This window comes from Emydura macquarii, unplaced genomic scaffold (genome assembly GCF_026122565.2).
Source record: "Emydura macquarii macquarii isolate MOO-44397 ecotype Brisbane River unplaced genomic scaffold, CSIRO-AGI_Emac_v2 contig_2897, whole genome shotgun sequence".
Lineage (NCBI taxonomy): Eukaryota > Metazoa > Chordata > Testudines > Chelidae > Emydura > Emydura macquarii.
The window spans coordinates 12,072,501-12,083,195 of NW_027133034.1; the positions used below are offsets into that span (position 1 = coordinate 12,072,501).

The following is a 10,695-nucleotide window of genomic DNA, read 5'->3' on the forward strand; positions in this document are numbered from 1 at the left end:
ATTTGAAGAAGGTGAACACACTTGAAGGTAATCTATTATTAAATACATCCAGAAGGGTATTCAATTAAGCACAAGAACAGCTCTACAATGCTTATATCCAGAAGGTGCAGTAACCCACCCAGGCTTTCCATTACACAGCATGAGGTCACGAAGAACCCTATGCCTCTGCCTTCCCTGCTTCCCACCCTTTGTTTGCTCTGTTCCACGGTGGATGAGATTGCTGTTCACAATAAGGTAAAGTGAAAAGTTTTGAGTGTCAACAATGGCCTCCTTTAATTTTGTTTAATTTTGTACATATTACAAACTTGTTTGACTAAATTAAGCAGCCCTATCCAAGCCACATCTTACTCTCCAGCATCTCAGTTTCAATTGCTATTCTCTGCCAGTCCAAAGTATTAATTTATCTGTGCTCTTGCAGCTCCAAAAACCTGGTTATGCAGCCAAAAACACAAATAACACTACAACTACTGTGCTCATTTCAGAGCAGAGGGATTTCCCCCCCCCTTTTTTTTTTTTTTTTTTTTTTTTTTTTTTTTTAAATAGGAGATGGACCACCCTGCTCTCATGGCACAGAACACTGTTTACATTGCAATACTTGACTGTGTAATACATCTGGCATTTTTGGGCAGGATTCCTGAGCTAGGGGCCAGAAGCCCTTAAGCAATGATTTAAGGGGGGAAAAAAATCACACAAGTTAACAGTGCTCATTTCTAGTTTGTTGCACTTAGCTTTTGGTTGTTGATGGAAAAGCACAAATGTATCTGTGTGGTAAACAAAAGAAGACTGTTTCTTTTACTTTATCTTAATATTAATGGATGAAGAACACATTACTTGTTCCAGGGCTCAGTTCCTACCTCAGATATTTTGGTGTGCACCACTGCATGTGTATCTTAAAATGTCTGCTTCCTCCTGTGCAAACCTGCACACGGGCAATATACAGATGTTACAAATACACAATGATGACTTGTATATTTGAGGCTGGAATGGAGCTCTAGTATAAATCTCTAAAACAACATTCCTGATTCTCAGAGGGAGTCAACTTATGGTTCTCCTCATCCCTCCATCCCCAGCATATTTTGCTCAAGATCTGAAATAACTACATTTTCCCAAAATACCAAAAAAAGTAAAAGCTAAAATGTTTATTTGAGAAAACAAAATTAAAGTCCTCCTCCCATCAAAGTGTGGGTGGGGGGAGGGGGGGAGAGGAGGGGTCAGCAGTTTCCATTAAGGACATTTTACCTTCATATACCAATTCCTTTTGCATGATTCAGTATGGGTAAAGAAATCAAGGTGATATTTGAAGAATATCCACATTACCAGAAAATAATAAACATAAATTTTATCTAAAATTTCCTATTAAAAGAAAGGTTTGTTACCTAAAAAATAAGCACTCACAAAGACAAGAACAAAAAGAAAAAAATATTGTTTCCTTGATGCTTTATTTAAATATACTTCTTGTGAGTGTAACTTCTATTTAAAAAAAACAATCAATCATACACCACATTAATTCACAATGGGCCAAATTTGTTCTTGGTCTAACATCTATGGAATCATTAATTACACCAAGGATAATTATGGCCTATTCTATCTAGGTTTCTTGATTAACATTTCACTTATAAATGCAATTATAAAAATATATATACCACCTGGCATTGGCCACTGTTGAAAGACAGGATACTGGGCTAGATGGACTATGGTCTCACCCAATATGGCCATTGTTATGTTTTTATGTTCTTATTACATACAATTGGAGGATAAAACACTACTTTGCTATTCTTCATGAGTCAAAAGCTATTGAGAGAGGAAGCAGCTATCTTAATATACTATACATTTTCAATATGGACAATACATTTTTAATAATTCTGAGTGCTCTGCTATCAGAATACTGTCTAAATAATCTGTTTCCTCAACCAGGCAGAGACAATTTACTCATGTAGCCTCTATTAATAATATTTGAAGTTGTGCATCTAAATCTTCCTAAACTTTGATGGGAAAGAAAGCTCCTTAATATAGTGCTGTCAGTTTGTGATTAAGGAGTTTTATTGTTTCTTCAGCTTCTCCAGATAGTTACTAACAAACACACATGGGGAAAAGACCTCCTGGGAAGGAAGAGGTTGGAGAGAGAGAAAGGAAAACCTATGAGATATGGGAGATGAATAAGGAAGATTAAGAAAATGCAATATGTACAATTGTAGTTATGCAGAGATAGGGTGGTCACATGGTATTACTGTCCCTTTAAAATAAAGACCTGCTAGGTAAAACTAGGCCATTCAAATTTTGTTCTTCAAATTAAAAAAGATTATTTAGTCATTTAATTCCTTTAGAGGTGACATATTGTGCAAAGTCAGGATGACAAATTCTGCCGAATGTACAAGAAGAACAACCTAACGTAGTATTACAAGGTCTATCTCAAAATCAGTATTTTATCAAACCAATTTTTCCCAAATTCTGCCCAGTAAGGGGTACAAGAAAGAGGACACTCTTAGGGGCATAGTCTAATCTGGACGAATAGTGATTTAAATGCATAACTCACAGTTGTGTTAACAGGAGTCTTGGACATAAACCCATGAGTGTCAAGTTGAGAACATACCCCAATAGATACTAAAAGGAAAGCTGTTGCAGACAAGTTAAAGCTAGCCTCCTAGTGGACGCAGCTCCTGCGGGTCACAGAGAGGTCAGCTTTGAAGGAGAAATCCAAATGAAATATAAACATGGTATTGTGGAAACCAGACAAATCTCCCATAGCTTCGTCCAGCCAGCACTAATCTAGGCATCAGCTGTGGTGCATAATCTAAACAAACGGATCAGTCGGTTCATACATCTGGAAGCTGTCATATTTGGAGCCTCCTAACAGTTATGTGTAACTGAAACATCCATTTGCATGTACTAGCTTTTAAACCTGTTGAAGGGTCAAAAATTGTTACATGCATACACAGTGCAGTATTACAACATTCAGGGAAGTCACCACAGACATTATTTGATAATAAGGACTGGATTCTCTCCTGACATGGAAAAAACCATTAAAATGAATGAAGCAGAGGAGGGGGAAGGAAAACCACACAAGAAGATGTGGAGTTTTCCTTGAACCATCCCCTTTGCTGAAAGGGACTTGGGGGACCAGGGCTTTCAGAGGCCTCTCCCAACTCTGTGGATCTTGAAGATATGTGGGGAAGGGAAAAGCTGTCCTCACAGAGACAGAAACCATCTAACAGGTATGACTTGGGCTCCTTTCACACCTGCCTGTCTGGCACCAGAACTCCAGCAAGAGCTGCACTTCCAATATTTTGGTTTCTCCTGTGGCTGCTCAGCAGCAGTTGCAAAGGTGACCCACCCAAAGGAAAGCAACACAGCTCTGATCTATATTACTTTACACCTAGATTTCTGCATTGAAATTCCTAGGCTCTGTAAGGAACAGGGCTGCAGAAAGTTCCCTCCATCCTTTTCACCACCACCAGAACTCCATGGATATAGGAATTCACATGGAGCACAGGAGGATGGAGGGGATAAATGGTGCAAATGGAGACAACACTCCTCCCCAAAGTAACACACGCACATTCCAAGAGGAAATGGGGGAGACCCCTCAATGACTAGATCCACGGGGGACAGTCTGGTCCAGAGATTAAAGAGTGCAATGTATAGAAATAACCATAATGAAGCAAATTTTCACTGGCTTCAAGCCAAAAAAAAGTACTCATATTTTAAACAAACAAACCAAAACTGTTTCAGTGTATTTAGAACCCATGAAGGGTGCAAACTTGATTGCTCTGGAAACTGAGATCGTCTCAGTCATCCACAGAACAGTGACAGCACAAGCAATGGCAATGTGTTTTGTATTTATTTGATACCATTTTGTACAAATCTTGAGTGAAATCTTGGTGCACGTAAGTCACTGGCTACACTTGGGTGAAATCCTGGCTCTAGTGGGAATGCTGCCATTGACTGCAATGGGGCCAGTATTTCAGCCTTATCTTTGAAATGTGTAAAAATAGTGGCCACGTGTGGTGTTTTCAGTGTTTAGATAACAATAAAAAATGCATTTAAAATTCCTCTTCCAGATTATTTTTTTAAGTACAAGCTTCCACACCCTGACTCACAACTGTGCATCACCCTGGTCTGAAATTACCATATCTAGAGGAAGAGCGTAGTTCAGTCTCCATATCCATCTAACCTCTGGCTGCTCTGCTAAAGATTCTAACAAGAGTTCAACTGTGCAAGTGGTTATAATGATGTGAACACCTGTCCACCAAGAACTGGAGTGAGACTACCAATGACCCGTTATTTAACATATGAACTTTAAGAAGTGACTACAGACATATTTCCAGTAAACAAAACCTTTTTACCCATTTTCACTTAACACTTTAATATTTTACAGCAGAGTTAGTTTAAATAAAGACACAGAAGTTACTGTCACCCCTCATTTTCTCACTTTAATCTAACGTGATATTTATATATTAAGTATTTAAAATTGCTGTTGATCTTCAAAATAGAAATATAAACTCAATCATTCTACAATTTTGATGACAGTTAACTTTTAAAAGAATAAAATTCTGTTCCCATTAACGTATCAGATTAATAATTGTATATTGACTACATTCCCACCATTGCTGTCCCTGGACTAGCATATGATACTTTTACTACTACTTCTACTTTTGCTAGACATTACAGTAGAACTTCATTTATTCAAACAAAACAGGACACATAACATGTATTCAGATAAACAACAGACTTCTCAGTGCACTACAGTACACATCCCAATGCAAGATACCGCGAGTTTATGAATAAGTAAGTTTCTGTGCTGAATTACTTCCTTTCCTGCCATCTGTTCCTTACCATTTTCTACTAGATTTGCTACCACTCTCTGCTACCAAACCAATTAATTTAATTCAAATATTGGTTACAAGGTCTTATTATAATCAATAGCTAGCTATTTATCAAATAAATAAATAAATAAATAAAGTGAACTACCAAAAGAGTCTTTTGTGCTCCCTTAGAGTTAAATCCTCCTCCATCCTTCTGCTGTGTGGAGGGGTTCAAATGGTCATAAATTGTGAGTGGAGAAGACTACTCAGGTCAGAGCATGGCACTGGGGTTCAGCAATAGAGTAACTTCTTCTCTACCACTCATCTACCTTTTGTCAATGCAGTATTGCAAAAGTAGACACAGCTAAGACCACGAAGGGAGGTCCAAGCACTCTTCAACTCCACACAGGAAGAGGCTCTGGTACTGTGGAGAATCTTGAGGCAAACACATACATATTGCCACAGTTCTGACTGGGCCAATTCCTGCTGTCTTTATTCAAGCAAAATACATTGATTTGGCCCACTGAGAGGAATGTTCTTTAGCAATAGCAGACCTCTGGAGGTCTATCACTTTATCACCTTCCTTTGTCCCTCTAAAAAGGGTAGTGTAAAGTTAACTGTCCTACACACCATTTAAGGAAGCACCTCCCTTTAAAGAAAATAGTCTGTTTCATTCATTTTTGTTTCCTCCCCTTCACCCTGCTCTTGAGCTGCATAGGTAGATTAATTTCCTATTACTTTACAGTATCAAAGAGCGAGGTGACCTCATTATAGGATTTACGGATAATTTATCTTGATTAATACTTTCTGTTTAACACTATAGGCAGCCGGGACCTTACCATACAAGCTACATCTATCTTGCACTGAACACTGATTCAGTGGTGGTTAAAATGTGCTTTGTGTTTTCCAGGCACTGAAGATGAGCTTTCCACATGGCTGCTGAGATATCCCTCCCCCTTGCTTCAACCTGCCTGGTGAAAAGGAGCTCTGTATATCACACTCAGTTGGCCTGTCAAAGGGCTGTTGTTGCAAATAACCACTTGCCCTGTGACAGAACAGGATCAACTGCACCTCCTTTCCTGAATGACAGCATCTCTGGCATGGAGTCTTTGCATTGAATATTGATGCCTTTTTCTTAATCTCCTGACTGGAGGAAGAAAGGTGAGAATGCAGTGCAAGGAAGGTAGAATGAGGTGGCAGAGAGAAAGAGAGAAGCCTCTTTCCCCTTGTGATGTGCAACAACCCTCACCAGTAGCCATATTTCAAGTGTCGTGTGTCAGACCCTTTCTTTGGGGATGGACCTGCACATTTGCAATGGGATATAACGGCCATACCTCTGCTACCCATCTCTTCACTGACTTAGGTTCTTATGGGTGGTTCTACCACCAGTCATAGTGGTATGTGGGCACCTCACTGGTTATGAGAACATGGCACCTTGCCAATAGAGATACTTCACAATAACATACAGTTGGACCTATGACCCTATCTATATCGAATAAGATTCATCCACAGAAGAAATGAACGCAAAAGTCTTTCTACATTTGTGGATGTTGTGTGCTGTGTAAAGAGCAAGCTGAACAATCTCCACATTTCCAGCATGCACAGATAGCAACAGACAACAGGTCACACAGATCCACCTGCAAATAGAGCTCCGTCCTTAAGATACCATGCCAGGGCTTTTATTTGCTCAGCAGACTAAAATTGAGCTTTCTGAGGCCTATACAATAATAATAGTAAAAAATAATAATTCTGAGGTTGTGAATCTTTCTAATGAGCTCAGAGCCAACATCAGGGAAAATCCCAGTCACTGCTCAATCATAGAAGAACCTGAAATGTTGGAGAACAGAGTTTGGGGGATCAGACAGAGGGCAGTGTGACTGTGGGACATACAGGAACCATTAAAATATTCTGGAAAGTAACAATAAGGATGATGGATTTAAAAATGTTCCTCTAAGACACTGTTGCTGCCAAGAAGTGCTTCAGGGGAAAGCCACTTTGGTACCAGTATGCACACCAAAGGCCAACTGTGTTGGCACAAACTGAAGTAGGGAGTCTAGTAAGAGAAAACTGCAAGAATGAAGAGCTGTTTCTTTTTTCTATGGTTCTTTCTTTTTCTTTTGAGAACTTGCCCACCAGGTGGGTTTTTGCAGCTCTTATATAAATACTTCATCTGTAATAGCTTTAAATATATGTCTAGTCATTTATTTTGGACTCTGGATGATCTCAGAATTCATTCAAACTTCATTCTCACTACTTATAATTAATTCTGAGTTAGGACTTTTTAGGTTCATAGTTCATTCCTAGCGAGCTTCAGGGGGATAGTACTTTATGTTCCTAGTATTCAGAAATGCATTACATACAAGTTGATCTCTAATGCAAATACTTACAATTCCTTGAGAGATAATGGTTTTTAAAAGTTTGAACAAAATAAAACATTTTATTGCAACAGCGATGGAAATGTATATAATGTATATAATTTGCCAGAATAAAAGATCTAATCTAATAAACAGATTAATTCAGTTTACAGCTTGTTGTCAAGAGAGTTTTCTTAAGATCGTAAGGTGTGGAAACCACGCCTGCTTTTGTTTTAGTACAGTACCTAGCACTCTAGGTTCTATAAATAATAGTATAGCAGGTTAGAAGTTAAGACTATGCAGGTACACGCATGCGTGCATATACTCTCTTTCTCACACATACAGTGAAATTGGTATTTTAGCATCATTTTACAGCACTTATGCACAGAAGGAACATCATTTTCCAAACTACCTCTCCCCTGGCCTCTTCCCACTCAGTTCCTCACTCTGCGCTCTCCTCTGTTTATACTTTTAACCATAGAAATATGCAACTGCTTTTCTTTTGGTTTATTTGTATAGCACCCATGTTCGTGACCAGAAGATTTATATAGTCTCTACTGAGAAAACACACAATTTAGTCATATTTTTCTGTTGATGGCCTTACAATGGCAGTCTGGGAGGGCTGGAAATTAATTTAATTTAAATTAAGAATATGCTCTTTCATCTTAATTAACTAACCTTTTCTATAATCTAAGAATGCAGAGGTTTCCAAATTCAGAGTTTTAATAATATTTCACTGATCTGAAAACTAAACTCAATAAATGTGAAATTAGATAGGTCAACTCTGTACAGCCAACTGAATTATGAAGAAATACAGGCTATAAAAATTCTGAGGCTACTAAGTTAGTTTTTGCACTGGAGAAAATATTTTTTCCCTGAAGCACCAATGACATGAAAAGAGGTCAAAGCAGTGACTAAACCAAATGGCTATTTGGAAAATCACATTTTTCTCAAAAAACATGTTTCTCCATTGTTGGTCACATAGGAACTGTCAGTGCTGTAATCAGGGAGTTTCTTAGTGTTAAACTGACAGGAAAAACAGGTGGAATGAGATGGGGTCACCATTCCTGATAGCTGACTAATAGATATACCAGAGTCAAGATACTGAATCACTGCTTAATACTGCAATCCAATGTTATCGATGAAGTTTCCATCAGGAGGCACACACAAAGGAGTGAAGAGAAGATTGTGAAACATTTAATTTAAATGCCGCAAGAGAATCATATAAAGAGTTAAGATATGAAACAACTGTTGAAAAAAATATACAAAACCTATTTATGGAAGTAATAATTAGGATAAACAGCTCCTAATGAACTACATTCATATCACAGCTTCTGAATGCACACTTCTAACTTTGGACACAATCCTGCTGTGTTCCTTCCTACTCAGCATGTCTGAATAGGGGCTGGAGGATCGTCCCACTGTACTTAGAATTATTCTACTACATATGCAAAGACTAGTCAGTTATCAACAAGTTCTTATCTTAAAAACAAATAAAAAAACAAACAAAGCTCACAAAATGCTGAATGGGTTTGCTATGACAGTCAGTAAAATAGAGTTGCCATGTTCCATCCATAAAGCAAGAGGGAATACTCCCATGGTCTGTTGATCCCTTTCCTTTCACCGGGTACTGCTTTCCCAACACACACAGGGCCATTCAGTAGTGGTTACTTATGCAGATCTCCATGTTAATTTTTATGAGCCAAATACCACTACAAACTGTTTTGACCTAAATCCAGAGTAACTATTGTGGTCAACGAGTTAGTTAGTTGGGATTTACACCAACATGACTGAGAGCAGAATCTGAACCTAATCAAATGCTGTTTTATCAAAACGAAAAAACATGGGCTTGATTCTCCCTGACAATGGTGTAAATGCAGAATAACTCCCTTGCCATCAGTGGAGTTTACACGATGGTATCTCCACCTACCTGAGAGAAGGCTCAGGCCCCAAGGAGCTGCCATGGGACCTTTGGGCCCACAAGGACTGCAGGATGGGGCCCTTTTTATAGGCTACATTTTTGTTAAAAAATCCACCCAACCCGCGCAAGATGACTTAACCTCCAGCAAGTTCCTCTGGGGTAGCATTTCCACCCTGCTGATTAAACCTGCGAGTGCAAATGCAGATTAACGACCGGTGCAAAAACTCCGCTTGACTGAATCTGCTAGTCTCCTGCTTCAAAAAAAAAAAACAAAAAACCCCAACCTGGTTTTAATCTTTAAAAGAAACAAAAAAAAAAATGACCCCTCTCCACAGCAGAGCTAGCCCCCCCCCCGCTCGGAGACATTCATCTGCCCTGCAAACAATCCAACATGCGTTCCAGTCCGGGCTTCACGGCTTGCCGTTTTTTTTTTTTTTTTACCTTGAGACAAATGTTTTTTCCCCGCAGTTGAAAGCTGTCCAAAAAACCAGGACCACCCACGCCGCCCCGCCGCGCCGCGCCGCTCTGCGCCGCTCGCGCGTTCCCGCGGCCGGCTGGGGAGGGCGCCCAAAATGGCGGAGCGGAGGGGGTGGGCTGCTCTGCTCTGCTCTGCTCTGAGGAGCACAGACTTGCCTTTCATGCGCCTCTCGTCGGGGCCCAGCACCACAAAACAAACAGACCCAAAACAACACCCCGCCAGCACTGATCTCTCCCCCCCCCGCCCCCGCAGACAGACGGACGGACAGACAGACCGACCAGACAGACACACACACACACTGAGGTGGTACATCCAGCCACAGTCTGTCCTTCCAGCGTCCTCCATCCAACACACACACACACACCCACCCCTCCTTCCCAAAACCACCCTAGCAAAACGCGACCCACCAGGAGGGATTACAGCACGCCCTTTGTAGGTTTCACCTGGCTCCCAGCCGAGCTACTAAGCAACCCCCAATTTCCCCTGGCTGGGAGGAAGGTGGATTATTTTTAAACACAGTCGGGCATATATCTGCACCGGTCCCTGGCAATGAAAGAAGTGGGGTGGGATGGAGGCGAGAAGGGGTAAAAGGCGAAAGAAAGCCACAGGAGGAGTGACCAGATCTTACCTTCTACCCAGAGCTCCTCCACGTTGGTTTCGAGATTAGCTGCCCTTAATCCTACAGCAAAAGCCCCAAATATCAGGAGGCCAACAACCAAAAACTTTCCGCAGTTTTTTTGAATGTAACAGCCCAGTTTGAATAATAGTCTCTGAAACTTCGCTCTTAGCCACAACGGTGCTTTTCTTCCAGTAGCCTTCCCCTGCAAGGCAAAAAAAAAAAAAGGTTAGCAGTTAAACGCCTGGAAATAACCACACACACTCCCAATGCACATACCTTTTGGGGGGTGGGGAGGGGGGAGCAACCAGAAGCAAAACAATGATTAATGCATAAAGGCAAATCGCCTCACGGTGTCCATGTGACTCGGAAAGATACTAGGGCAGACTGTGCCACTGAAAAGACATCTCCGCGAAAGGTTTCACTCCATGACCTTGTCGAGCAGCTCCCGTCCACTGTATGCAGTGGTGTGGACTAAGATGTGCATGTGCTGGTGAACCTTCTATTCATAAATCAGTGCACAGTTC

General features: G+C 40.5%; 1 protein-coding gene across 1 annotated transcript in view; it reads right to left on the reverse strand.

Moving 5' to 3' along the window:
• The window catches only part of PTCH1 (patched 1), a 75,403-nt gene extending 65,095 nt beyond the window's left edge, over positions 1 to 10,308 (reverse strand). The window contains exon 1 of the mRNA XM_067568657.1: positions 10,181 to 10,308. The gene's annotated coding sequence lies outside the window, so the exon portion shown is untranslated. The remainder of the gene's footprint in view (positions 1 to 10,180) is intronic.
• Positions 10,309 to 10,695: the final 387 nt, after the last annotated feature.